Consider the following 14647-nt stretch of genomic DNA (forward strand, 5'->3'; position numbering starts at 1 on the left):
TGAAGTTTTTGTAAATTGTGCATTAAATAATGAGAATCGTGGTTTATACACTTCCTGTGTATGTTTATGGGAACTGTGGTCTAGAGCACCTACATTTCCATCGTAGGCGGTGTTTTTAAGCTTGTAATTTCATAGATGGGGCAGCTATTGCAAGTAATGCATTATTCTGTACTAGATCTTTGCTTAGTGAAGGACATAAAATCTGCCAGTACTACTAGATTAACACATTTAGTTTGGACTCATGATGATCACATGTCAATATTGTGGAGACAAACTTTTCATGCTCTCCTTAGATGCATTTTTCTTAGGGAGAAATAAATGCTTACATCGTATTTCCCATGTCCTTGTGCCAAGTGCCAGTGGTCGGTTATGTCCTTTTCTATATCTGGAGCAGGCTTTTTGTTTTATTTTCAGAAGGCTGGGTGTCCTGTTACTGTATTTTATTAAACAACTAAAATTTCCAGCAGACTCTTAAGCTCAAAATGTCAAATTCCTTTCTAACAACAAGAGTACTCTCATTTCATGAGAAACATTTGTAGAAAATAGATTTGTTCATGGTAACGAGTTTTGAGTTTTTAATATCCTACATTTTCTTAATTCTTAGTCTTGCATTGCACATTGCTTCAGTTTATATCTTACACATACTTTTCTATTCCTTATTTTCATTAAGCACGTTTTAGAGTTGTTTCTTATCCCCCCACCCATCATCCTTGTTTTCATGATTGATGTTTCATATTCATAAGGTAACTTCTTTGAGTTTTATACTTTCAAGTACATATTTAGACTTGGATATAAAGTTCCTTACTGGACATACTCTGTGGGCCCCTCAAAACAATATCCTCCAACTTCCCATTTTCCCTCCAAAATTTATTCCCCTCTCATGTCATATCTCAGATAATGAAGTCATTTATCATGAAGTTGCCCATCCAAAAATCTTAGAATGTTTCTGAATGTCTCCCTTTCCTTCACCTCTTCTTTTTCCAACGTTTCTGACTTTGTAAATCTATCCTCTGTTCCTATGTCTCTATCTCAACTGCCAGATATTCAGATCATCATGTCTCACATGCATCATTTGAGCAACCTTCTAAGTAGTCCTTCATTGAATCCCTTCTTTTACTGCTATTATTGATCTAAAATGCAAGTCTGATCATTTTACATCACTCTGATGGCTTATCCACTGTCTCCAAGATAAAGGCCTACTCACGTTTATAAGTACTATTATGATCTCACTCCTGCTTACCTTTCAATTTCTACCACTCCTCACTCTGTATCACATATTCTAGCCATTCTTTTTTTTTTTTCTTTCATTTCCTAGAATATACCATTAAGCTAGGTCAGACCACAAAGGCTGATTTGCATTCAAAGACTGACTAGAAGTAAAATTAGGTTTAAGGTTACCTTCACTTAAGCTTTCTACTAAATTAGAAAACAAGTAGCACCAAAGACATATAAACATCTAAGTGAATGAATATAGCATTCCAGTGTCTCCTTTGTTCCTTAGGGAAATATGACCAAAATTCAGTTATCAAGGTGTAGTATATACTCAGTGAGTACTATGACAGGTCATATATAGAAGCTCAGATTTTGTTTTATTAGGCAAGGTGAGGGGCCATGTTAATGTTCAAAGGTCTACCATCTACCATCTAACAAAATTTTGCTATATCTAAAAACAATTTTTCTTTTTTGGTGTATCATTGGGTTCACAGCAGGTCTTACTATCTTCCATAGTAATGTTTTCTCTTGCCTCCTGGCTTTGTACCTATTGCTGGCTCTGTATGCATAATTCTCAAACTCTTTTTTTTTTTAATAACTTTTGACCATTCTTTAAGACTCAGGCAAAGTGGTCATCTCTTCCAGAACATTTTCCTTGATCATTTTCCTCACTAGGTCCTGTGCATCATTTCTTGGCGTCCTCAGTGTACTGATTTTTAAATGTTGGTCTGTTTACTTGTCTACTAGTAAATGTAAGCTCCATCAGAGTAAGGGCCAGGTCTTACTCATCTTCATATTTTTAACATCTAGCAAAGATTAACAATTGAAATCACTTAACATCTATAAAAGGAAAGAAAAAGGGAGAAGGGAAGGAATCTTTTCATGATCCAATACAAAGTCAAAGGATAAAGATAATAAACCATTTGGGCAGGAGTGTGTGTGTTGTCATTTTTTGCTAAATAGTTTTCTATCTTCAATATTTAGTTGAATTTAAATAGTGATACATTAATGCCATTTTTAAAAACATCTGTTTGGGGCAGCCCAGGTAGCTCAGCGGTTTAGCGCCGCCTTTGGCCCAGGGTGTGATTCTGGAGGCCAGGGATTCAGTCCCACATTGGGCTCCCTGCATGGAGCCTGCTTCTCCCTCTGCCTGTGTCTCTCATGAATAAATAAATAAAATCTTTAAAAAACAAAACAAAAAAAACATGTTTTGAAGTGTTCAGTCATGTTTCTTTAAAAATATTAGAATTTCCAATTTCCAACTTGTGTAACAATATAAACTTCTAATTATCACCAAAATTCATGTCTTTTACAGGAATGCTATATTTTAGAGACCAGTATGTATTTTGCAAAACTGTTGCTTTTTTTCCACTTCTGTAATAGTATATTTTAATATTTTATATAAGAGTTCTGGTGCCTCACCTCATGGAACTTACTAATTTACATCTTGTTAATGAAATGACTACACCGTTTAATCAAATCACTATGATGGTAAAGATCAAACAGGAAGGTCTTTTCCATGAAAATTAAATAGCTTTTCAATAGCTCTGTTCATATTTAAAAGTAAAGTAGCAAAATTGTTTTGTTTTGGTGGACACTATATCTAGAGCAGTATCAAGCTTGGTATATTAATAGAATACCTGGTAAGTCTTAAAAACACCCAAAACCAAGGGTGCCTGGGTGGCTCGTTGGTTAAGTATCCGACTCTTGATTTCAGCTCAGGTCACGATCCCAGGGTTGTGGGATCAGGCCTCACTTTGGGCTCTGTGGTCGATGTGGTAGAGTCCGCTTGAGATTCTCTCTCTGCCCCTCTTTCTCCCTGCTTGTGCACTCTCTCTCTAAAATAAATAAATAAAATCTTTTAAAAACCCCCAAACCGGGATCCCTAGGTGGCGCAGCGGTTTGGCGCCTGCCTTTGGCCCAGGGCGCGATCCTGAAGACCCAGGATTGAATCCCACGTCGGGCTCCCGGTGCATGGAGCCTGCTTCTCCCTCTGCCTGTGTCTCTGCCTCTCTCTCTCTCTCTGTGACTATCATAAATAAATAAAAATTTATAAAAAAAAAAAAAAACCCAAACCAATTCATTAGAATAACAGGTGGGAGTGTTAGGACCAGGCTTCAGTGCATTTCAAAGCCAATTTCGAGGACTTTTATATCTTTTATAAAGATACGGGTACTTTTATATCTTCATTTAATTGAATGTTTAAATAATGGTATATTAATGCAGTGTAAAGAAAGAACATTTGCAATAGAAATCTGTCTTAGAGTTTTCAGTCATGTTTTTTTTAACCCATCATTAGACTTTCCTGTTTCCAACTTATAATAAATTTGAGAATATTGAGTCCAATCTAATCAAAATTTAAAGCTGCTTCTCCTCCCAACTTGGACCAGATGGGCATTACTTGATCCCATCGGAAAAGGCATATTTCCTTACCACTTATTAAAAGTGGTAGATTGCCCAAATTCAGTATTCTTTCTTAGGACATGAACCTGTGTACATAAGAATGCACATGAGTTCCTCTGTGGTGCCGCCACGGGACTTGGGCAGCTAGGGAATACTAAAATGTAGTGTTCATACTACCTGCTAATTATGAATAATGAAGTCTTTTGTCACTGACTCAGGCATCTCATGTCTTCTGCCAACATCCATGAAACAGTAATAGGTTAATTTATTAGCTTATAAGCAGAGTTAGATAAATAAATCCCAGACAAAGAAGCAGCACATTTGTAACTGGGCTCCCTATCTAGAGGTGTTCTAAGTGGATGGATAAATCTCTTGATGTGGATACCGCATAAGCAGCAAGAAATGAAGCCCCAGATTAGTTTTCCTTGGACTTCTAAAGTCATGATGATGGCATGAATTTTGGAGCACCTGAGTGGCGCAGTCAGTTAAGTATCTGCCTTTGGCTCAGGTCATGATCTCTGGGTCCTGCTATCAAGCCCTGTGTTGGCTCCTGGTTCAGTGGGGAGTATGCTGGAGGATTTTCTTTCCCTCTTCCTCTGCCCTTCCCCCTGCTCATACTCTCTTTCTCTTAAATAAAATCTAAAAAAAAACCAAAAAAAAACAAAACACAATAAAAACAAACACGATTTTTATTATTCCTTTTAGAAAACATAGTACATAGGTTTAGACTTGTCAACAGAATACCATAAGATTCTTATGGAGTTGTCTGATGAGAAGGATATTTTTGTGCCCCTCCAAGTTGAACCACTAGGAAATCCCTCAATACATAAATGACCCAACTTCCACCCATTATCTCTCTATATTCCTACTCTAATAAATCTTTATCTCCTTTCGGATGAAAGCAAAGTCAAGATTATTATGCCAAAAATGTAATTGATTCTAGACTTTGTAACAAAGCTGTTAGCACCCTGGGAAATCAAGATTTGAATCTCTAATCTCTGCCTTGAGAACCTTCTTTCTGCCTTATTGTAAGTTAAGTATCTCTGACCTGTTTTATTGGAAATTCATGGACATGTTTCATCAGCATTAATGAGACTTTAGTGTCTAAGGCAGAGGTAAGAGTACTCATAATATATTTCTCATTGCTGAAAGCCTCTGAATGTTTATCAGAATACTTTTAAAATATATATTAAAGTTTTTAATGCTTTCAAAATCTAGTCTGGCGTTCTAAAAGAGTGGTGATTCAGGTTTGGATCACCTATGATATCTGGCCTTGACTGAGCGTAAACAAAGCTTTAACACTAGCATCATGGTCACAACCTCTTAATGTCTTCCTTTGTCTCTCCTTATAAATGTTTTGTGTGTCATCCACATTCATCCACTGGGTGGCAATATGTACTCAAGAATGTATACTGTTTCTAGTCTCTTGTCTACTGCCGCTGTCTACTGCCCCCCCCCCCCGCAGCGCCCCCCCCCCCAACTAAATTTAAGATATGTCAAACTTTTTAATCTGGAAAATAGCCATGGTATCAAATCATAAGAAACAATTTTGTCTGAATTCAAGCTCCTACCTAAAAGTGACTACAGAGATTTTATTTTATTTTATTTTTATTTTTTTTATTTTTTTTATTTTTTTTTCTTTTTTTGGGACTACAGAGATTTTAATAATGTTAATGCTTCCTGCCATTTACTCTCAACACATTCTCTCCTCCCAGTATGTTCACACACTCATTTGCAAAATAGATGATCTTCATGGTCTTCTCATCCTTCACCATTTTAGAGTTATTCATATCTCCTTAAACACACACATACCCTTTCTAAATTCCCCCAACCTGTTTTTTAATTCCAATACACTTAGTATCCTATCTCTTCTGTGGCTCTTGCCTGACAATGGACTTTTCCCCTTTCCCATTTATACTTATTAAAAAAATCAAATAGTATAATTAAGGGATTTTTACATATCATCAACTTTGACCACGTGATTTTTTTCCAGATGAGCATACTAAAGTGCCAATATAAAGTCAATAATGATACTATCTGAGAATCTACTTAGAGATTCTACAGACACCAGTGTTAAGACCCAGAGACCTAGTGACTTTCTTAGGAGCTTTATGTTTATTTTCTTGATCCTCAAGTCTGAGCTCTTTTCACCACAGAGCTTTGCCTTGTTTAATCATCGACTTATACATTCAATTCCTTCATCAAATCAACAAAAAATGTTTAAGTAGCTGCTCTATTCCTGGCACTGTGCTATGGTTTGCAGGTACAATTCTGAATAGTTCATACTACTTTAAAGAGTTGAATCTAAAATTGGGTAAACTGCCTAAACTGCCACCAGGTGGCATAAGCCCTCAGGTTGGCAAGGACATTTCTAGGTAGTTTGTAGGTAACCATTCAGTTTTCCTTCTTAGACATTTTTTTTCAAACTCAGATGTTGAGAACTGGTTTGAATATGCAATCAGATTTATTTTCTGTTTCATTTCATGTTTTACTTAGTGAGTCAATGTTTCTTCAAACTGGTTCCTTCCCTCACGTTTAGCTCCTTTATAAAAACCTGAAATTTCGCAATGTCAGGAAAACAACACTTTGGCCTGGTCTCAGCCTACTGCAAGTTCTTTTTTTTTTTTTTTTTTTAATATTTATTTATTTATTTATTTATTTATTTATGATAGACGCACACAGAGAGAGAATGAGAGGCAGAGACACAGGCAGAGGGAGAAGCAGGCTCCATGCCGAGAGCCCGACACAGGACTTGATCCCGGGACTCCAGGATCACGCCCTGGGCCAAAGCAGGCGCCAAACCACTGAGCCACCCAGGAATCCCTCTACTGCAGGTTCACTGCTACTTCTGTCCCTTTGTTCCTGCTGTTCTCATCCCTGAAATTCCTTCTCTTATAAACTCATCATTGACTTACTTGTGTTCAGCAAACATTTGAGTGATTATTATGATGATGCTAAATATGAAATACCAAACTATGTACTCTATTTCCATACCAGAATCTGCTATGTCTCTTTCTATCCTGAGAGTAAAGATCTAGTTGGTAAAATAGGTATGTAAACAAATTGAAGGCAATTACTAGGCCAAGTGGTGACCAAAGTATCAGCCTTGCAGGGTGGTCAAGAAAGAAATTGGCTCTTGAGTTAGGTCTGGATGTAATTCAAATAGTTTAAATGGATACAGTCAAAGATGGTTTTATAGAGTGAGATGAAATGGCATGGCATTTCCAAGTCTGACAATTTTAGCATGGTTAGAAGGTATGATGTGCATAGGTAAATGATGTTAAAAAGGATAGGGACCAGATTTTGAGGGTCCTTGAATGACATGCAAAGAAGTTAGGAGTTTATCCTCAAAACATTAAAAGTCATTACAATATTTAGGAAGGGAGATGACACAAATAGATTTGCATTTTAGAAAGATCACCCCAAGCTGTATGCGGTAAGGCTTAGGAAAAGGTAAGACCAGATGCAAGGCAACCAGTGAGGAAATGACTATGGAACCTGAGTGGGAATATTAAGGCCTGAACCAAGGTAAAAACTGTGCTGAAGGAGAGGCAGGGCTGGATCTGAAAGCACAAACAGAATTTGATAATATGATATTGTGATTTATAATAAGAAATAATATATTTGGTCTTTGTCCCTTTTCCTGGCAGAGAGCTCCTAAAACCCATGGAATTTTCTAAGTGATGAGAGTCATAAAGGTGTCTTTTGTTATGTAAATTAGGTGGCTTTTGGAAAACTGTAACCAAAGGATGGGATTGGTTGCCAGGAGAAACAAAGAAAGATTAGAGGGTTAGAATTTATGTTCCTACCCCTGACCTCAGCAGAAGGGGGAGAGGCTAGGGGCTGGAGGTTGAATCAATCACCAATGGTCAATGACCAATGATTTAATCAGTTGTGCTATGTAATAAAGCCTCTGTAAAAACCCCAAAGGATGGGGTTCTGAGAACTTCCAGATGGGTAAACACATGGAGATTTGGGAACAGTGGCATACCCAGAGTATGGAAGCTCCCTGCCCTTTCTCCATACCTTGCCCTATGCATCTCTTCCATTTGGCTGTTCCTAAGTCATATTCTTTTATAATAAACCGCTAATCTACTAGGTAAAATGTTTCTGTGAGTTTTGTGAGCCATCTAGCAAATTAATCAAACTTGAGGAGAGAGGTCGTGGGACCCTGCAATCTATAGCTAACTGCAACGACCTGGACTTGGGACTGGTATGAGAAGTGACACTCTATCCAGGTAGTGTCAGACTGAGTTGAGTTATAGGACACCTAGTTGGTGTCTGAGAATTGCTTGGTGGTGTGTGGGAAAATTGCTCTCCGTACAAATTGGAATTAGTTCCAGAACCTTTAGGTGAAGAATAAAATATGAGAGTAAGGAGAAAATGCTAAGTGGCCACCAGGTTCCTGGCTTAGGTCACTGGGTGAATGTGATGTTATTAAGTAAGAGGATACAGGAAGCCACGCAGGTTTTTTGGGGGGTTGGGGGGTGATGAATGTCTTGAGTTTACTTAAGGATGTCTTATCTGATTATTTGCACTAATCAGCCTCATGTGTTATTAACATATAGGCTAGAATGGGATGCCTGGGGGACTCAATGGTTGAGTGTCTGCCTTTGGCTCAGAGGATGATCCTGGGGTTTCAGGATAGAGTCCTGCTTCTCCCTCTGCCTATGTCTCTGCTTCTCTCTGTGTGTCATAAATAAATAAATAAATTCATTCATTCATTTTTTAAAAAGATTTTATTTATTCATTCATGAGAGAGAGAGACAGGCAGAGACACAGGCAGAGGTAGAAGCAGGCTCCATGCAGGGCCTGATGCGGGACTCCATCCCGGGTCTCCAGGTTCACACCCTGGGCCAAAGGCAGGCGCCAAACCACTGAGCCACCCAGGCTGCCCTCATTCATTCATTCTTTAAAAAAGAGAAGCCAACCATATAGACTAGAATGAAAGATCACAGTAAAGAAAAAGTGTATATAAAAGCGTTCATCAATCAGTACGTCAGTCAAAAAAATTTTAGTGCTTCTTTGATGTCTTCTAAGGAGTTAAGCACATTGTGTATATGGACCACACATCCCAAATTTTCCACAATAGTTTCATTTTCCTTCACTATTACTTCCGATAAAGGCAATTCATTAAATATATAGTTAATGTGATTTAAGTTTTATATCTTGTAAGACTTTTTTCCATAAGTTCATAAGTTATTAAAAGGTTTAAGGCATGAGTCCTGCAAGTAAGAAAACTGTAGTCTAACCCAGAAGAACTCAACATTTATTAAAGAACCATTTAGTAGTAAACTTCAATGTTATAAAGCTTTATATGGGGTATTCAGAGAGTGGCTATCATTTTTAGAAGGAGGAATTAGAGAGGGCTATACTAAGGTAAAACTGGAATTACAGCAGTGCTCTAAAGAATAACCGGTATCTGAAAAGTCAGGCAGCGGATGAGGAGAGCAGCATTAGGAAAGACACTGACTGAGTTGGAAACGACGTCAATGTGTTCAAAGGAGATTGAAGATCATGCCCTATCTTGATTTGTCTTTTGACTCAGCCACAGAGAGTGGTTGATAAGTTGTATGACTCCTATTCCTGCTTTCCCATATCCACCTCCTCTTCATGATTCACTTTGTTATTATTTTTCTGAGTTATAATGAAGATTTCTAGTTATATGGTTTCCATAATCTCTTTTTCTATTCCATTCCTTTTTTTCAATTTGCATCTCATTCTGAATTTCTGCTTTTCTGACCTTCAACCTAAAAGTGTTGCTAAATTTTATATTCCTAATCACCTTAGTTACTATTTTTGGTAACAATCCCACTTGCCTGTGAGGTCCACATGCAGCCTTTTGAGGCAATATAATTGAAATTTCCATTAGAATTAACTGTATAATAATGAGATAATCTTCTAGCATATTTTCAAGAGCTATGGACAAATAGACATGTGGCACTGAAAAATCTGTCATATGACAGGGATATGTATTAGTGCCTCCTGCACAGTAGGCATTTGATAAATCTTTCCAAGTGAATGGATTTTACATAATGACCTGTAAATTAAAAAATAATACATCCTTTCTGATGTACACTTTGGATAGCACTTTTTACTATCAGAACAAGAAATACATAGGAGGCTCAAGGGATAAGCAGCAAGGCCATAGTCCTGGGTATAATTTCCTCTGTTTTCTCCTTCAGTCAAATCAAGCTGACTTCTATGCTCTGAATGGAGGTGAGAGTCAGGGAACTGCTGTTACCCTCCTTCTGTCCATTAGGTCCTGGCCCAGGGATATGTATGAAGTATATCAAAAAACTAGTCCAAATGGCTGATGTCCACTTCAGTTATTTGTTCACAAATAGGAGTTCTGAATGCTTTGAAAACAGTTTGTTCTTTAAACTTTGTGAGCATTCCTTTTATAATTTGTTTATACTGTTTGTTGAACAAGCTGCTGATGTCTCTATTAGAACAAAATTAAAATTCAACTAGGCTCACTCTGATGGTTGATCATAAATTCCAGATTAGCAAAGTCCAAATTAATGAGATTTTGTTATCTATCTAAATATGCATATGCATATAGAGTTACATGGATGTGAGTTAAGAATGATAGCAATTTGGATCTGGAGGGAAACATAAAGAATACTGTTTAAAGCTTACATTTTACAGATGAAGAGATTTGTGACTGGTAAATTGTTCTTTTTTCTCATACTCAAGAGACTAGTTCTATATTTAAACACAATCCAGAAATAGCCTCTTTACAGATATAATTTGCTATGATTCCATGACTCTGCTGAGCAGGTTACATGTTATATAATGCTCTTATTTTTATTAGGTGTTTCTTATCATCTTCTGTAAGTCTACAGGTACTTTGAAGGTAGAAATTTTATTTATCTTTATATTTTCCACAATATCTGCCCCAGTTCATCTCACATCTGATACTGGATTGAGCATGAAGCCATCTGCAGGCAGCCATGATCCAGCATGAAATTAAACAGGCATTAAGGTGGTAGGTCTCCTGTGGGATTAGCACATTTTCTTTTGCTTCAGAACATCTGATAGTTTTCCTGGATAACCTTTTCTTCTATTTAGAGACCTACAGTCTACACTGTTTACCTGATAGTTATAAAGCTGTCTCCCTACACGGTTCAGGCCTTCCCATCCCATTGTTTCTCCACCCTAAAACTAACACCAGCATTGGACTGGACTGGATTTGTCATCCCTGATTTGGACACAATTAGAATTGCTACCCCTGTACAGGGGGTACTGTACTTGATGCCCCTTACTTGTGCACCTCAGCTCATCACCCTTCATCCTAGCAGGCTGTGTATAACTCAGGCATCCTGCTGTAACCCCACTCTGAGAGCTAAAGCTATTGTTTGCGTTTCACTGTTACATAAAAGAGATTGGTGTTGAACAATTTGAAAAAATGAATTTTGTCATTATTCACTTGACAAATATTTGTTGAGTACCTAATGTACACCTTACCACATGCTGTTCAGGTGCTAGAGATACAACAAGGAACAAGACCAAGTCCCTGCTCTCCATGGAGTTTACTTCCTAGTCTAGAAGGAAGATGATAAACAAATACAAAAATAGATATATAAAATAAAATCACTGCTAAAAAGCAAGTCCTGTGAAGAAACAAAGTAGAGAAAGAGAATAGAAAATGACATCATTAATCAAAATCACTAACACGAAGGAAATGCAAATCAAAACCACAAAGAGACATCACCTCATGCCTGTTACAATGGCTATTATCAAAAAGACAAGAGATAACAAGTGTTGGCAAGGATGTGAAAAAAGGGAGCCTTGTGTACTGTTGGTAGGAATGTAAAATGGTGCAGCCACTGTGGAGAACACTATAGAGTTTCTTCAAAAAATTAAAAATACAGCCACCAAAACTGAGCAACTGGAGCCTCTAGTGAGATGCCAGTAGCCATGGAGCCCTAAGGGCAGTTCCAGCCAAGCTGCTTCTATCACATGAAGATGGGCTTTATGATGGGCTGAGCAATGGGCATAGTGACTGGGTTGTTCTTTGGCACTTTTTCCTGTCTCAGGGTCCAAATTGGGAGGATTGGGAACTGATGTGTGACATTGGGAATACCATGATATAGAGTAGTGGTACCTTTGGCACATTCATGGCCATCAGAATGGACATCTGATGCTAATCAGAGCAGTGGTTGCCCACTACAACTACCCTTCCCCATCAGTCCCAGCTCATGTGCTATAATAAAAGTCTTTGAGTGGTTGAAAAAAAATAGTGCCACCATATGATCCAGCAATTCTACTTTTGAGTATTTATATCAAGAAAACAAAAACATTAATTTGAAAAGATAAATGTACCCCTATGTTGATTGCAGCATTATTTATGATAGCCAAGGTATGGAAACTACCTCAGTGTCTATCAGCATATGACTGGATAAAGAGGATCCACAAACACAATGGAATATTACTCAACCATAAAAAGAAGGAAATCTTGCCATTTGCAACATGGATGGACCTCAAGGGCATTTTGCTAAGTGAAATAAGAAAAAGACAAATATTATATGATCTCACTTATATGTGAAATCTAAAAAAAAAACAAAAAAAAAACAAAAACAAAAAACCCAAACCTCTCCCTGCCAAAAAGAAACCCATAACAAGCTCATAGATACAGAGAACATATCAGTGATAGCCAGAAGTGGATGAAGATAGTGAGTGCCAAATGAGTGAAGATAGTCAAAAGGTACAAACTTGTTATAAAATAAATAAGTCCCAAGGATTTAAGGTACATTATGGTGACTATCGTTTGTAACGTCTATTATATATTTGAAAGTTATTAAGAGAATAGATTTTAAAAATAATTAAAAAAAATAACAGGAGAGAGTGCTATTTTAGAAAGAATGGGCAGGGAAGGCCTGGACTAGAGACATTTTGGAATCATCTGCATATAGGTGGTACTGAAACCCATAGGACAGACGAGTGAGATCATGTAGAGAATAAATGTACTTGGTGAAGAAATGTCTGAGAACTCAGCCCTGGGACATCCCAGCATTAGAGGTAGGGAACTGAGGAGGATTCAGAAAAGATCAAGAAGGAATAGTCACTGAGGTAGAAGGACAATACAGCAGGAGAGTGTAGTGTTCTAGAAGTCGAATTGAGAGAGTATTTCAAAAAGGAGGACAGTCAGCTTAGACCAAGAATCAACTCTTGAATTTGGCAATTAGAAGTTAATTGGTGACCAAGGAAATACTAGTTTTGTTGAAATGGAGGGGACCCTGATAGGAGTCCACTTGAGAGATTGGGAGAAGAAAGGGAGAGTAAATGTGCACAATGCCTTTGCAGTACTTTGCTAACAAAAGGAAACAGAAAATGAGCAGTACCTAGAAAGGGCTGTGATGAAGAAAAGCTTTGATTTTTCTAAAATGGGATAAAGAAGACTCCATTTTTGTGAGCAAAGAACAAAGATGCAGCAGAGAGAAAACTGGCGATGCAAGAGAGAGGGGTTATCATATAGGCAAGAGGCAGCGAGATTCATTGTGTGTGTAGACAGACCACATTTCTTCCAGTAAAAAACACAGCTTTCAGCCAAAGACTTAGGGCATTGCAAAAGAAGGCAAATAGGAAATGGTAAATTAATCATTTTTGGCAAGTGTGCATTTCATTTCTGTTCTGTTTTGCTTATCATTAAGTTACTATTCATAATATAAGTGAAGTTATACTGATAGTGAGAATGGTAATATACAGAATTTTAGACAATGCCCCCTTCAGTGAAGTCAATGGTATCTTAGTGAATTATTTGTAGACTCTAATCCTAGAAAAACTTGAAATGTACACTCCTCATGGGTGTATGGTAAATAAACTATCACATTATTTTAATTAGACTGATGTCGTTAAAGCAATAGCAGCTTTCTTTTTGTAGCATGTCTGCTAATAGTGCTTTAGTTTTCTTGAGGAAACCCTCAGAGAAAACCCAAATGGGTAGAAAAGTATGACCCTATGAACAGAAAATACAACCCTTCCTGTTTGGGTTTTTCTCTTTATAATACTTCAGTTCTCAGTTCTCAGGCATAGATAGGGGTTGAAACTGACCTAAAGTCCAATGTACTTAAAAAAAAAAAAAAAGTGTTCTACAGGATGAGAAATTCCGTTAAGTAAGAAACAAGATTATTGGGACATCACAGTTGTGATCAGAAAGAGGGAGCATCCTCAATGAATATAAAACCTTAATTAAGACAGGTATGATGAATTCCTGGTAATGTAAAACCAGAGACTTTTAGATCTAGAGAAAGACAATAAAGATCATTTATTCCAACCACTTTGTTTTACAGATGAATAAACTCAGCGACCATGTGATTAAATAACTTACATGAAGATTCGGAGGTGAATATTTGCCTGTGTTGGGTGAGTTTTAAAATTAATACAAAGAAAACTAGAATAGTGATGATGATGATGATGATGATGATGATGATGATGATAACATTTATTGAGTACTTTCATATATCGGGCACCATGCTGACTATTTTACAGTCATAACCTTAATGAAAATTTACAGCAACTATATGAACTGGAAAGTAGGAGGTTTCTTAACCAAACTGCTACTTAATTGACTCACCAGGTTCACTACTTCTATCTCATTACCTTCTCTTTAAAAAACTGACTGATGCAGTACCATGATGAATACTTTAGGCTGGTAAGTTTTTTCAAACACTTCTTTCCATTTGTCTAACGTGTAATCTGCAGGCACAATATATATTGGTATCAGTATCACCTGAGAACTTTTTAAAAATTGTGATTATCAAACCACCCCCAGACTCCAAGGCTTATCCCAAGTGTCTTTCATGCTCCTTGGGCTAGTGGCTTCCCAAGTCATATTTATCTTATGGTGAAAGGCAAGAGAATCTTTGCTCTTGTCATGTCCACTAACACCCTATTAGCCAAAGGAAAGCAAATGGCCAAGCCTAAATTTAAGGAGTGAGAAAATATAGTCTCATTAAGGAGAGGGATGAGGGTGAATATTTGTTTATTTTATTTTATTTTATTTTATTTTATATTTTATTTTATTTTA

At 37.2% G+C, this 14647-nt stretch overlaps 1 protein-coding gene across 3 annotated transcripts in view; it reads left to right on the forward strand.

The window, feature by feature from the left end:
* The window catches only part of LACC1 (laccase domain containing 1), a 181856-nt gene that overhangs the window by 12916 nt on the left and 154293 nt on the right, over nucleotides 1–14647 (forward strand). For all 3 annotated transcript variants that reach the window (XR_013355949.1, XR_013355947.1, XR_013355948.1), the window contains one exon: nucleotides 13911–13983. The gene's annotated coding sequence lies outside the window, so the exon portion shown is untranslated. The remainder of the gene's footprint in view (nucleotides 1–13910; nucleotides 13984–14647) is intronic.

Source organism: Canis aureus, chromosome 17, assembly GCF_053574225.1.
Source record: "Canis aureus isolate CA01 chromosome 17, VMU_Caureus_v.1.0, whole genome shotgun sequence".
Classification (NCBI taxonomy): domain Eukaryota; kingdom Metazoa; phylum Chordata; class Mammalia; order Carnivora; family Canidae; genus Canis; species Canis aureus.